Source organism: Melospiza georgiana, chromosome 5 (assembly GCF_028018845.1).
Source record: "Melospiza georgiana isolate bMelGeo1 chromosome 5, bMelGeo1.pri, whole genome shotgun sequence".
Classification (NCBI taxonomy): Eukaryota; Metazoa; Chordata; class Aves; order Passeriformes; family Passerellidae; genus Melospiza; species Melospiza georgiana.
In genome coordinates this window covers 69,728,567-69,741,798 of record NC_080434.1, presented here as the reverse complement: position 1 = coordinate 69,741,798, position 13,232 = coordinate 69,728,567, and positions in this window count along the sequence as shown.

Here is a 13,232-nt window from a genome sequence, read left to right as displayed (position 1 = left end):
GTGGGGAGTGTTTGAAGCCTTGGGAAGCAACAGAGACACCTGTAGCCTGGCAGAGGGGTTTTTGAATTATGAAAGGGCAAGCAGAGCTCCTTAGGTTCACTGAGAGGTGAGGTTTGGCTCATTTTATTTAAAAAGCATGATTTTTTTAAAGGCCTTTCAATATTATCAACATTTATTCATCTTGGGCCTTTTTCTTTTTTCCTTTCTTGTGGGATTTAATCCAACATAAGGTGGGTGGCATGGAGAAGAAAGATGGTGTGAGGAATAGAGGGAGGTTCTGACAGCCTTTAAGAAACACTGGGGAGAAAAATAATCCCTATCCAGAAAACCTTTTGTATCCTAAAAAATGAAGTTCTAGCTCTGACATCACATCACATCACATTTAAAGAGACAGGGCAGATAATTGAATCGTTTGATTTTTGTGTTCCTTTGGGAAAGAAGAAAAGTAACAGAAACTCACCATTATCACAAGGTGATGGATCCCATGGATGGCCCTTTCCCCATTTCACTGTGGGAGGAGGGCAGGTCTCCAGTTTATCAGCAGTGTTGCACATCAGGGAGCAGCACACATCCCCCTTTGGCAGAAAATTAACGCCAACTCCTTCTGCAGATGGGAACAGCCTCTCAGTCCTGGCAACAATAAAATTATTTTTATTTTTCCTACAAACCCCTGTTTTCTCTCTTCTACCCCCCTCTGGCCTCTTTCCACTTGACTGACAAATTATTTCTGAGATTTTCTGGGTTTTTTTGACAAAAAACAGATTTCAGAGCCTCCACACTTGCCCAGCTGCACTGAGGATGAAGAGATGATGGGGACATGAACATCCTATGTTCAGTCTTCCAGGCTACCAGCTCCCACCCTTGGAGAGGACAAAATGACCCTGAAGAATAAGGTGTAAATTAAAATGTTTTGAGATTTACTCTATTCTAATTGTAACTTTCCATTTTTGATTTTTCTCCTTATTTCAGGGAATCCTCCATTGGACCATGCAAAATGTAGATACAGTCAGGGTGAAGGGCAAGGCAAGGGAGATTTTCTAAGCTTTAATCAAGACAACAACAACATGGAATTTTATAAATAACTGATGAAATTTTCATAGAAGTTCTTCATGACGTCTTGCACAGGTAAATGAAAGCCTGAGAAAAAGTGGGTTTTGAGACAGAATGTACCAACTACAGAGCTCAAAGACTGGAAGAGACCTCTAAGGTCATCAAGTCCAACTGTTAAATGTTAAGGGCTGTTGTAAGAGACACTTCTGGCTCCCACCATCCAGCCATGCTGCTCCTGTCAGCCTTGTCCTATGCAATCCTGGCTAAAACTTGCAGTGAGTCATACAAATTAATCAGAAATGCATAAAGGTCATGCACAGAGGGGGAGAGTTTTATTGATTCCTGTAGCCACACAATTTTTATACCATTTCTAGCGCTTCCAGTCCAGATGTGAGTGTGGAGAAGGGGACAATGGAAACGGTGCATTCCCAATATAGGCATTTCTGACTGACTTATTTTTTCAAGTACCTCTCCCTGATATTTCTCTGAAATTCATTGTTGAGATTTTATCCTCATCACCAGTTGAGGTTGCAGTTATTAAATTGAACAAGCATGGTCCTTAGTTGATGGAAATAAGCACATCCCACAAAAAAATGGGTCACTCCAGATTCCAAGGCCTGGGTTATGCAGGAATCCCACCCAGTAATGCCTGCAATAAGCCAAATAACCACCAGCTAACAGAGGTTTGTGACCTTACCAACATCTGCATGGCATTGTATTTAGACAAGTAATCAGAGGGCTGATTTCAAGAAACCAACTTTGAAATTTTGTGATTTCTTCAAAGAGAAGAAGTGAAAGGAATGATTAGGCACATACTGGACCATTTTGATTGTGAATCACACAGCTATGTGTTGCTTCCCATACCCTGCTAGGCCATAGGATATACCAATTTTCTATTTATTGCAGCCATAAATAAAGTCGTTTTCAGGAGATGGAGCAACAAATCCAATCATTGGAAATCCCTTCCTGGCAATGGTTATTAATTACAAGCCCAAACCTATTCTCAGCAGTCTTTTACACCTTTTGCTCACATAGTTTGGCTAATTCACCTTCCAGGAAAAGTGATTGATTTGCTCTTAAGTGACCCATTTCCTCCTGAGAGGTGTTGGAGAGCCCTTATCAGACTCCTTGTCTTTGCTTTAGTGTAACTTGGCTTGGCTCCTGTCTGCCTTTCTCTGGGTTAGAGGGTGCAGCTCCTCAGCTTTCACACTGCCTGGCCCGAGGAGATGGATTTAGAGCAATCTGGCACAACCTCTGTCTTAATGGAAAAGCCAGTGCCAGCTCTTTCATGTTTTGGACTGAACTTCACACCCCTTGCAATTTAGGAGACACAACCCCGAGAGTCCTGAGGGCAAGCTAAGGGACCTGCAGCCACCTTCAGAATCTGTGGTGAGAGGGAAGAGCCCCATCCCACCCTCTGGGCTGATGTTCCCCTCCACATCTCCAATTTAATGCAGACCAAGCTCTGCTTTCAGTACTTATATGGTCCCTGCTGCTGTGAGATGGGTTCCTTGTTCTGATGGAAATTTTTAGTACTCCTAGAAAATGTTGCCAGCTGGAATATTCACCCTCTGTGTGTCCAGCAAGCAGCATTTTCCATTTCCTCAGTAAAAATCCTCTTGGCTACAGCGAGTGCTGCAGGAACCCACACGCGCTCATGCAAACGAAGAATGACGCAGATTGGGATCTTGCAGGTTGGAGCTGCAGATTTGAGGACAAGGAACAAAATTGGATGCTTCAGAACATGAGGCTCATCTCCTCCAGGTGTCAGCCAGGTCACCATATCTCAGCTCTGTGACGTTACAGAGCAATAATAGATGTGCTCTGTGCAGGCAGGGCTGTGCCAGCAGCACTCATCCCTTTATCAGGCAACTGCTTTTCTTGGTGCAGGCTCATGGATTTCCAATAGTATCTGTGAAAACAATCTTGTTTTGGAAAAACTTTCGGAGTGATAGGTTGGAGGCTTTCTGCATGTAACACTGGGCCAGTTCTCAGCTGTTGGCAGAAATAACTAATTGCATTATTTGCATATATTTTTAATTCACGGCGTCTCGTTTCCTGTTTCCTTTTTGTAGAAAAACAAAAGACCCTGATTGAGGTCCAGATTCTCAAATCTTTGTTACTGAATAAATACTGATTTACACTAGTTAAGAAAACAGCACATGGATTTTCCTGGGTTTGGAGGGGAGGTTTATGATTTTGGCTTTCTGGGTAAAACACATTTTGTCCAAAAACCATCCTGGGGGTGAGATATATCCATACTAATAGTCACACTCAGGAATTATATTTCATTGGTACTCCTCACTGTGCTGTCCCTGTCCTCTTGCACATGAATGCAAAGGACCTGGAAAATGTCCAGTATTTGAAGCTTGGTATTCACTGGTGGAGCTGATGACCCACAGGGGCAAAACTGGAATCCAGGGCAATGACACTCATAACCAAGATATCTTTTTCAGCATAATCTGTTTTTTCCTGAGGCAGACACTCTCCTAATTCTGCAGAATACACAACACTTCTTAGATTTTTCCCAGTTTTTCACAAGCTTCCCAGATGCTGGAGACATGAGACAGCTTGAGCCAGACATATAAACCCAGATGAATGTAATCAGGAGATGAAGTCTCTCCATCATCATCTACTGCTAGAACTTTGCACTTACAGCTCTGGACCAGGCAAGAATTTTGTCTACACCTCCCCATGGGTTTGTGCCCTCACCAGCTCATTAAATGTGACCTCAGGGTAGAGCCCAGCTCTGTTGTGCAAAGGCACAGAGACAGGCTGAGAGCCGGGGTTGTTCTGCCCGGAGAAGAGAAAGGTTCCAGGAAGATGTTACTGTGGCATCACAGGACTTAAAGAGGACCTATAGAAAACAGGGAGATATTTTTTTATATACTGGCAAACAGCAACAGAAGAAGTGGGAATGATTTTAAACAAAAAGAGATTTACATTAAATGTTAGGAAAAACAGTCTTCCCTGTGAGGGTGTCCAGAGAAGCTGCGGCTGCCCCTGGATCCCTGGAAATATCCAAGACCAGGTTGGACAGGGCTTGGAGCAACTTGGGATAGTGGAAGGTGTCCCTGCACATGGCAGGATGGTTGGAACTGGATGGTCTCTAAAGTTTCTTCCAACACAAACCATTCTGTGATAGTTTAAGGATCTCTTTATCACTGCAGGATGCTATAAGTTGTTAGAAAGGAAAGGTGCAATGGGGCAGTGAGATTAATCTGCTTCTGCAGACTGAAGGATATTCCCCAGAAAATCAGTGTGAGCATCACAGCTCTGCTCAGATACCTGCTCAGCCATGCTTGTTTCTCAGTGTAGGTAGCAGCCCCCAAAATTGCACAAGGGCTATAAACTTTTACTCCAAAAACTTGAGGCAGTAACTTGCTGAGCAGTCTTGTCTCTGTCAGCAGCAATGATTATGCCATGAATGCCAGCAAGTTTGGCTCTCCAGGATGTTATCTGCAGTAAAGGAGAACTTGGAGTGCTGTTTCATTTGCTAGAAAAAGCTTCAAGCCACAGCAAAGAAGGGAGGGGGTTTTTTTTATGGGTCTAAACCAGATTCCTACCTGGCAACTGCTGCTGTACAGAGAGTTCTGCTCATTTTCCCTGTCAAAGACTTTGCCTCACCCACTTCCCTCACCTCAAAATCAGCTTCAGGAACAGTTTGCAAGCAACTATGTGACAAAGTTTCAGTGTTCTTGAGTGTTTTTTTTAAATATAGGATCGTAGAATGCTTTGGTTTGGAAAGGTCCATTCAATTAGGTCAGGTTACTCAGAGCCCTGTCCAAGCTGACCTTGAAGATTTCCAAGGATGGGGCAGCCTGTGCCAGTGTTTCATCACCTCATTGTTAAAAAATTTCATCCTTATGTCTTGTCTGAACCTAACCTCTTTTAGTTTAAAACACTTGTGCTATTGCAGTAGACCCTGCTAAAATGCCATCCTCATCTTTTCTGTTTCCCCTTTAGGTACTGGAAAGGACTCATAAGGTCTCACCAGACCCTTCCCTGCTCCAAGATGCACACCACAAACATTCTCAGCCTGTCTCCATAGCACTCACAGCATCCTCATGGCCTCCTCTGGAGTCATTCCAAGAGGTCCTTGTCTTTTCCATGCTGAATATGAGCATGAACTCTTTTATCTAACTGCAAACTGACCCAGTGTATTCACAGGTTAGGATGGGCCAAGAAGATTCAGCTCTCCCCACGCCCAGCAGAGCTCTCCAGAGACTTGCACATACTGGGAATTCTGTGGATGAGAAGGGATGGGGCAACACTGCTTTATTCTGTAGATGCATTTTGCCAGGCCTTGACCTTTCAGATTCCTCTTCAATGTCTCCTCCTTGCCAGAAAAGAAAAGAGTTAACATTTTGCTCCTGCTTCTCATCTGAGCAGCATAGGTTTTACCAGGGCATGAAAACCATAATCTCTGTTGCTTCCTTCCTTTAACCTTTAAAGGAAGTTTTGTCTTTCCATGAGCTCTGCTTCTGCTCTGTAATTTGAACTTGCTGTGAGGAACCTGGTATTTTAAAACCAATATAGATTTCTGATCAGAGATGCTGATGCTTGAAAGGACCGGTGTCACCAAGCCTTCTCCCTGCCTCAGCTGGTGTTATTTCCTGAGGTTTAAATGGATTGTTCCTTTTTTTGGTTTTCTCATTTATCTGTCTCATTCCATATTTCAGTATTTTTCTCAGTCAAGGGTGTATATATTATCTCTCTCTTTTACTCCAACAGAAAAAAAAATCTTCTGAGTGCATGAGCTCTGCACTGATCTCAGACCAAGACATCCTGCTCTTATTTTCCACTCTGCTCTCACAGCTTAGTGTGAAGCAGTTGGGATGAGAGATGACAATCTCTCTCAGGAGAACACTTATGTTGTTCAGCTCCATGTGATTTTGTGGTATTTAACATATTCTTACAGCATGTGACCAGCACCACACAATTAAGGAGCTCAGGGATGTTTGGAATTTTTTTCAATTTGCACTTCCAGCTGTCTACAAGTTTCAGAAAACCCTTATAAGATCTTTGCTTATATACATTACATGCTAAGATACTGTACTTTGATTTGATTGCAGAAATCTTACCCTGTGAGAGATGTTACAACCCACCCTAAAACGTGAGGGTAACCCAGGTTCTTGTTAATAAATCCCTTAGAGTGGATTAGAGAAATAACACTGAATGACCACTGTCTGTAAATACACACATACGGGGTTTATTGCAGAACAATTTGGTTGCACAGGAAGACTGCTATGAAGCCATTTTGGTTGTTGTTATCTATAGTAAATGGCAACATAAAAGCACAAAAATATCACTTTACAAAATGTACAAAAAAGATAAGAAAAGGAGCAAAAAGATCTCACCACCCACAAGATCCACAATGAGACTTAAAATAATTTCACTGTCCCTTGGCCATAGACTGAACCCATCAGATGGTGACAAAGAACCCCAGAAAAAAAAACACATCTCATGGGTTTATATTCACTCAGGTTCAGGTGGGAACACTCAGGTACCTCCCCTGGGGTGGGGAACTTCAGTTGGGTGATGTTGTGTTGTGGATCAGGGACACCTGGATGATGGAATGGTATAGATCAGGGACACCTGGATGATGGAATGTTGGGGATCAGGGGACACTTTTGATGCCTTCTAATTCCATACAGCTGCCCATCACATCTGGCCCCATCATGGCCCCTTAGCAGAGTGAACACCTTCAGGCCACCTGTGAATGCCCAGGACCTCCTCCTCCCCAGGGGAGTTACCACAGCTGAGTTCTCTGATAAGGACAAGGAGACAGTTCCTGCCTTACAGGGTTCCCCTCTGTCCTTATCTCATCCATCACCAGCTGTAGCCTAAGCTGGGCTGTGTTCACCCTCAGGTACTCTGCACAGCAGCAGCTTTCCTCTGATTGTTTGAGCCATCAGCATCCCAGTCTCTCTTCCAGGATCACTTCTGGATACATTTTTCTCCCTAGACCTGGGATTGGACAATAATTATCCCCTTTATCTTGTCCTCAGTTCTTGTCACAGCCCAAATTCCAGTTAGGAGCCATATTTGGGGAGGGGTGGTCACAGATGAGCAGTTATTTCTTTGCAGTTTGCTTTACAGCAGGCAAAACTCCTCTGATAATTTTAGCATTGTTGAAGCCATGAAAACATCAACTATTCGGTGTCCCTCTGGAGATGGTGCTTAATTGCTAAATGTTCCTTCCAAAGGGATAACCCTCCTGCTCCTCAGCAAATCCAGCAGCCAGTGGAGAGGAACCAGGCATGGACTAGATCTCCCCTGTCTCCTGCTCAGAAAGTGCCTACAAAAGCTGGAACTCTTCAGTACAAAGACTTGTCTTGGTTTGGAAAAGTAGGTGTTTGTTAAGGAAGGTAGGAGCTTTTTTTGAAATGGAAAAATGTAAACTTTTTCTCTCTGAATTGTTATAAATTTGAAATTAAGAGGGAGTCCTTGGGCAAAGATATGGGAGCAGGAAATAACAGCTCTTTACTAGGGAAGAAAATAAAAAGATAAAATAATGCAGTACATCAAAACAAGACTGACAGAGTCAGAACCCAACCTGACACCCTGTGGGTCAGGGTGTTGGCAGCAGTCCCATTGGAATTGTGGCTGCAGCCCTCCTGCAGTGCCAGGTGTGGTCCTGTTGGAACAGGGATCCTGGAGAAAAGGGTGGAGTCTTCCTCTGAAGATCCAGTGGAAGAGGCAGCTGCTGTTCCTCTGGGGAATCCAGTGGAGAAGCCGTGCTGGTGTTCCAGAATCTCCAGATTATATCCAGGTAGGAATGCTTGGCTCCTCCCTCTGGGCTCACATCTCCCAATGGGATGCTGTAGTTCTTATCAGCCATGCAGTGACATTCAATAGCTGTTATCAGCAGATATCTCCCTGGAGGGAGGAGTGGGTGTGGAAGAGACAAGGAAAACTGCCCAATGAACAGAAGACAGCTGCCATGCAGATGGCAAATAGAATACAATTTGCTTGGCAATCCAAGACAAGATTGTGTTTGAAAGACTAACGAGTGGCAGCTTTCCTAAATGAGTGATAATATTTTAATGGAAGGAAGACAGAAGAATAATCCAATCAGGAAAATGTGGTGGTTTGTCTGACAAGCAGATATTTCTGGGGTAAGTACATGGGATTGCTGAAGGAGTGAAGTCTGGCAGGGCAACAGGGATGTGACTCTCAGAGCAACAAAAAACTTGTGGTGACATAGTTCTCACCCTCCAGTTCTTTTCTAGGAGTTTATTCTATTGAACAGGGCCCTTTCTCAGACCAGAGTGCATTTGGATTCTTGGAAATTTGACAAAAATATCTCCTGAGAACTGGCCTGTTTCCTCTCTTTCCAAGCTGACCTTTTAATGAGGTCTCATTTTGCTTCCATAAGCTGAGAACAGAGTGTACGAGACCAGCACAAAATGTGCATTGTCTTTCTAGGATTTCACATCTGGTTTATTCTTCTGCACATTTCCACTTTCCAGGGAAACAAATCCTAGGACAGTTTTATTTGCCCTACAATGAGGGATGCTGTTCTTTGAGCAACCAATAGCATGAATGTATTTACCCTTAAAACCACCTCTGTTCTCAGAGGTCCTAAAACAACCACTTTTTCACTGTAATTTCTTTCATAACTTAAAACAATTCTTCCACTTAAAATGGTTTTAGCGATTTGGTTGGAATACTTTTCCTCAAACAAATAAAGGGGTTGTTAGCATTGCTTGTGTTCCTGAAATAAGGACTAAAAAAAACCCTTTTTATCTGACTACTATCAAAATAATATCACATTCTGTGGGATTTTTTTTGCAATGGAAGGCCTAATCCTTGTCTTATTCTAAGGATAAGCCAGAATGTGTCCAGCCTTGGATGTGTGATGCTGAGTTAGTTTTATGTTACACCAACCCCAGCATGGTTGTGTTTGCTGGAGATCCAATTTCAAGCACATCACACTCCAACCTAACACAGAACAAGAGGAAATGGCCTCATTTTGTGGCAGGGGATGTTTAGATTGGCTGTCAGGGAAAATTTCTTTATGGAAAGGGTTGTCCAGCACTGGAACAGCTGAGGGATTTTAAAGACATGTGGATATGGCACTTGGGGACATGGGTCAGTGGTGGCCTTGGCAGTGCTGGGGAACAGTGGGGCTTGATGATCTTAAAACTCTTTTCCAACCCAAATGATTCTGTGATCTACCAGAGGATCACAGTTCACAGTCCTGCAGGTGAAAATTTGATCTTTATCCTACTGGATGTTTAATTGAAAATCTCTGAGCCAACAGTTAGATATTTTCCAGCAGTTCCTTGCAGCTTAGATGGAAAAGACAGGGGATAGAAAATAACTGCTTGATGGGAGACAGGGATTCATGCACCTGCTGCTGAGATAAGTGACAGAGAACGAAGTGTTCACACTCCCAAAAATCGTGATAAAGCACAGCTGGGCACTTGTAAGGGTTTGAAAAATGGAAGTGATAATATTTCGTGGATGTGCTTGCACATAATCCTTGTTTCTTGGACCATTACTTAAATGGTGTTTTGGTCTGTAGGTCTCAGCAACAACTTTAACTGATCAAAATACATTCACCCACAGAAGAAAATAAATAGCTTGGTACAACAGGATGGTGGCCTTGGGTATTCCAGGGTGAAGCAGCAAACAAATTGTGAGTTTCTCCTGTAATTCCTCCCAGTCTTTACCATTGCAAAAAGGTTGACTCAGCCTGTCAGGTCAAAGGGGATGGGACATGATAACAACAGGCACTAGAGTGAGAGTTCCTAGGTTTGGGAGACTTTATTATATAAATGTCATATTTTTAAGAGCAAACCAGAAAAGTGGATAGACTCTAGACATAATGAATGTCTCAGGCAGAACCTCAAGGACTTTTGGAAGTCACAAGGCAGACACTGAAGGCAGAACTTGTTGGGCTGCTCAGGGCAGGGATTGGGAAGCCTGAGGATTTCTGGAGGCAGCTGGCACATCTCAGTTGTGAGAGAAAAACAGAACCCAAAAAAATGAAGAGCTCAGCTCTGGACAAATACAACTTCAGGGTGACTCTGCAGACTGGATTCTGGTGTTGTCTCATGTCAACATGAGACAACATGTTGCTCTGTATAAAGTCCCTGAGATGGTAAAATATGAGGGACTGATGCTCTGCATCTTCTGGCTGCTCCAGATAAGGATCACAGCTTAAGAGAGTTGGTACTGAGTTACTAAATTTAGAGATGCAAAAGTTATTCCTTGTGCATATATTTTACTACTTCTGTGATGCACTTAAAATAACAAGTTTATGATCCATGTTTTTCTGTGGAAGAAATTAAATCACATTTATAAGGAATTCCCTTCTTCTTCCATGAGCCTCTTACAGATTATTTACTGCAGGATCTAGAGAGACTCATTTGATTTTGTAACATATGTTCCTATGGACTTTACTCTGAATTTCTTCCTTCTGGTGAAAAAGGGTGTCAATTTACATATGTGAAAACTGCTTCTTCAGCCTCTTCTTCCTTTCCTCACTTGAAGCTCATTGATTTTCTCTGGACAGCTCCTCTGGGAGCTGCAGAGAGATCAATATTTGAAGAAATGGTGAGGCAGCTGTAACCTCACTAAATCTATCCAAAAGAAATAATTCAATATTAACTCAGATGATTTCCTCTTGTGGTTGAATCAAATGGACATTTAATAGAACTATCAGTATTTTCATATATAAGTTAAAAATAAAGGTAAACACATGAAAGGGCACCATGTTAGCATGACACACTGAGGCCAAAATTAATTAAAGCAATGACCTCTGGGCCAGACTGGTGGCTGTGTGCAAGGAAAACTCTGTTAAGCTCACTGTTCAAAGGTTCCATTTCAATTAATTCACTTTCAATTTAAAGCATGGTGAGGCTGCTGCTCCAGCCTTCATTTTGGAAATTTTCTGTGGTTGTAGGGCCACAGGAGCATGAGGAGGTCGCTGCTGAACTGATGACTTTGGGGCATGCATTAACTTCAGGGACGTTAGGAAAAGGACTGGAGAAGCCAAACAATGATCCTGAGACGTGACCCCATCCCCTGAAGAGCCCCTTTTTTGATATATTTCAAAACTCATAATAAATATTTATAACATGGATCAGGCACCTACAGATTTCTATTTATTACTGTCAGAAACAAGAGATATACTGATTTAATCATCACTGCAAGGTCTTTTGTCCTTCCACCATCCCATCCTGACTGTGAATTTGCCTCAATGGATAAACCCTCTTGTACTGGTGGCTGTGAGCTCATGACCTGTTTCCCTTTCCACTCTCTCTCACTGGAAATGTAAAATTTCACTCAAAAAATATATCTTTCATGAATTTGACATGAAAATACCTGGCAAAAGCTGCCTGGCACCCTGTGGCTCAACCACAAGCAGTAGGAAAACTTGTTTTGGTAGTAAATCAACAACAGCAAAAGAAACTGTTCTGTTTTGCAGGTTTGACATTCAAGGCACTGAACAGTAAATATGATTTGGCCAGGCCATAGATTACAGTTTTCCATTCCCCTCCGCACTCAGCACAAGAACAAGGACACTGATTTTTGATTAACAGCAGTAAAGACACAAAGAGAATTCTTCTGTGAGATGACAGCAAAAAACCCCAGGATTTCCAAGTTTAAAAAGTCAGAGGTTTATGGAGGAGGTGGTTTCCATTTGGGAGGGAGAAAGTAATTGAATTTTTAATTATTTTCTTTTTTTTTTTTTTCGTCATACACACAAGTACTGGTAAAGCAACTACTGAGGTTTTGCCTCTTCCTGACAAGGAATGTTCTCATTTTAAAATTAATATTCATGTTGGGCTATAATGATGAAGTCTTTCAAAGCCAAGTATACTTACATTTAAAGTTAAGGATTTGGCTTCTAGAATCTGCTTTCTGGCACTCAGACTTCTGCTGGCATCACCCAGTCCTTCCTTCTCCCAACAAATATCTAATATGTTGGCTTTAAATCTGGTAATTTAAAAAATACATAAATATATATTTAAGTTGCTTAAATGTTTTCCAAAGGTTATCTTACCTTTTATGGAATTAGTGACATTTCATTCCACTATAACATTAATCCAAGATCACAAAATGATAATGGGAAGGGGTCAAGAAGAGCAAACATACCAGCAAAATGCAAAAAAGAATATAAATCCCCAAATAAAAAATAACTAAAATACAATAATATCAATTATTTTAAACATGGAATTTGATATCCAACCTGAAGAAGTAAGCCTTGGCATTTTGTTGCTCGGCTAAAATTGATCTGAGTGCCAACAGAAATGCCAGCTGTGGGTTTTAATGTAAAAGGCTTTGTCAAAGGGATATTTTTGATACTTTTCCCCTTTCAATGAATCAATAGATTCCCTCTTGGTGTCCCTTCCTGCCTGTCCTGGCACACTGCTGTTGACTGAGTGCAAAAGGAAGGGCTAAGGCTGATTCATATCTGAAGACTTGTGCTGTAATGCACACATTGGTGTCTGCATTGCCAAGAGGAGATTTATTTTTGTTCTGAATCATGCAAAGGAAGAATATTCTACTTTAGTTGTATGACTCTTGCCTTAAACCATGAGGTTTTCTCCTCACCATTTTTCACCTCTAGGGCATGGTTATTTCAACAAAATTCCCTTTCCCAGCGGTTTCCAGGGTCAAAACTCTTCCCTCCAGATGTTCTGCTCACAGTCAGCACAGACAAATGATCTGCTCCAAGTCCTTTCTTTGCCCAGCAGATGGGAATGCATAAATTATTGGCACCACCTATTGGTGAAAAAGGCAAATTATACAGGATTTGCAGGTTAGTTTAAATATCTTCAGTAAATATGGCTTCAAACATTGGCCCTGCTTTGATTTATTTAATGATGTGACCCAGCAAGGCCACTCAAGCTTTGCATTTCCCTGTGCCAGAGACAAATTTGAGTTCAGGGGTGATCTGGGATTTATTTGGCAAGGAGTCATGCAACAAAGGAGGAGACAGGGCATGAACACACAGGTGGAGCAGGTCCCCTGAGTCCCACGTTCTTTTAAGTTTGTTTTTTTTTTTTTAATGCAAGCAAAGATGAAAAGGATTTTTCCACTCCAAGCAGCAGCCACAGCTGGTCCATGAGTCACAAATCAAAGTGGTTGCCTTTGGCTCTTGTGACCAGGAAAGGAGGTGTGTGGTACAGGACTTGCTGAGACAGGTGCAGAACGATGGGAAT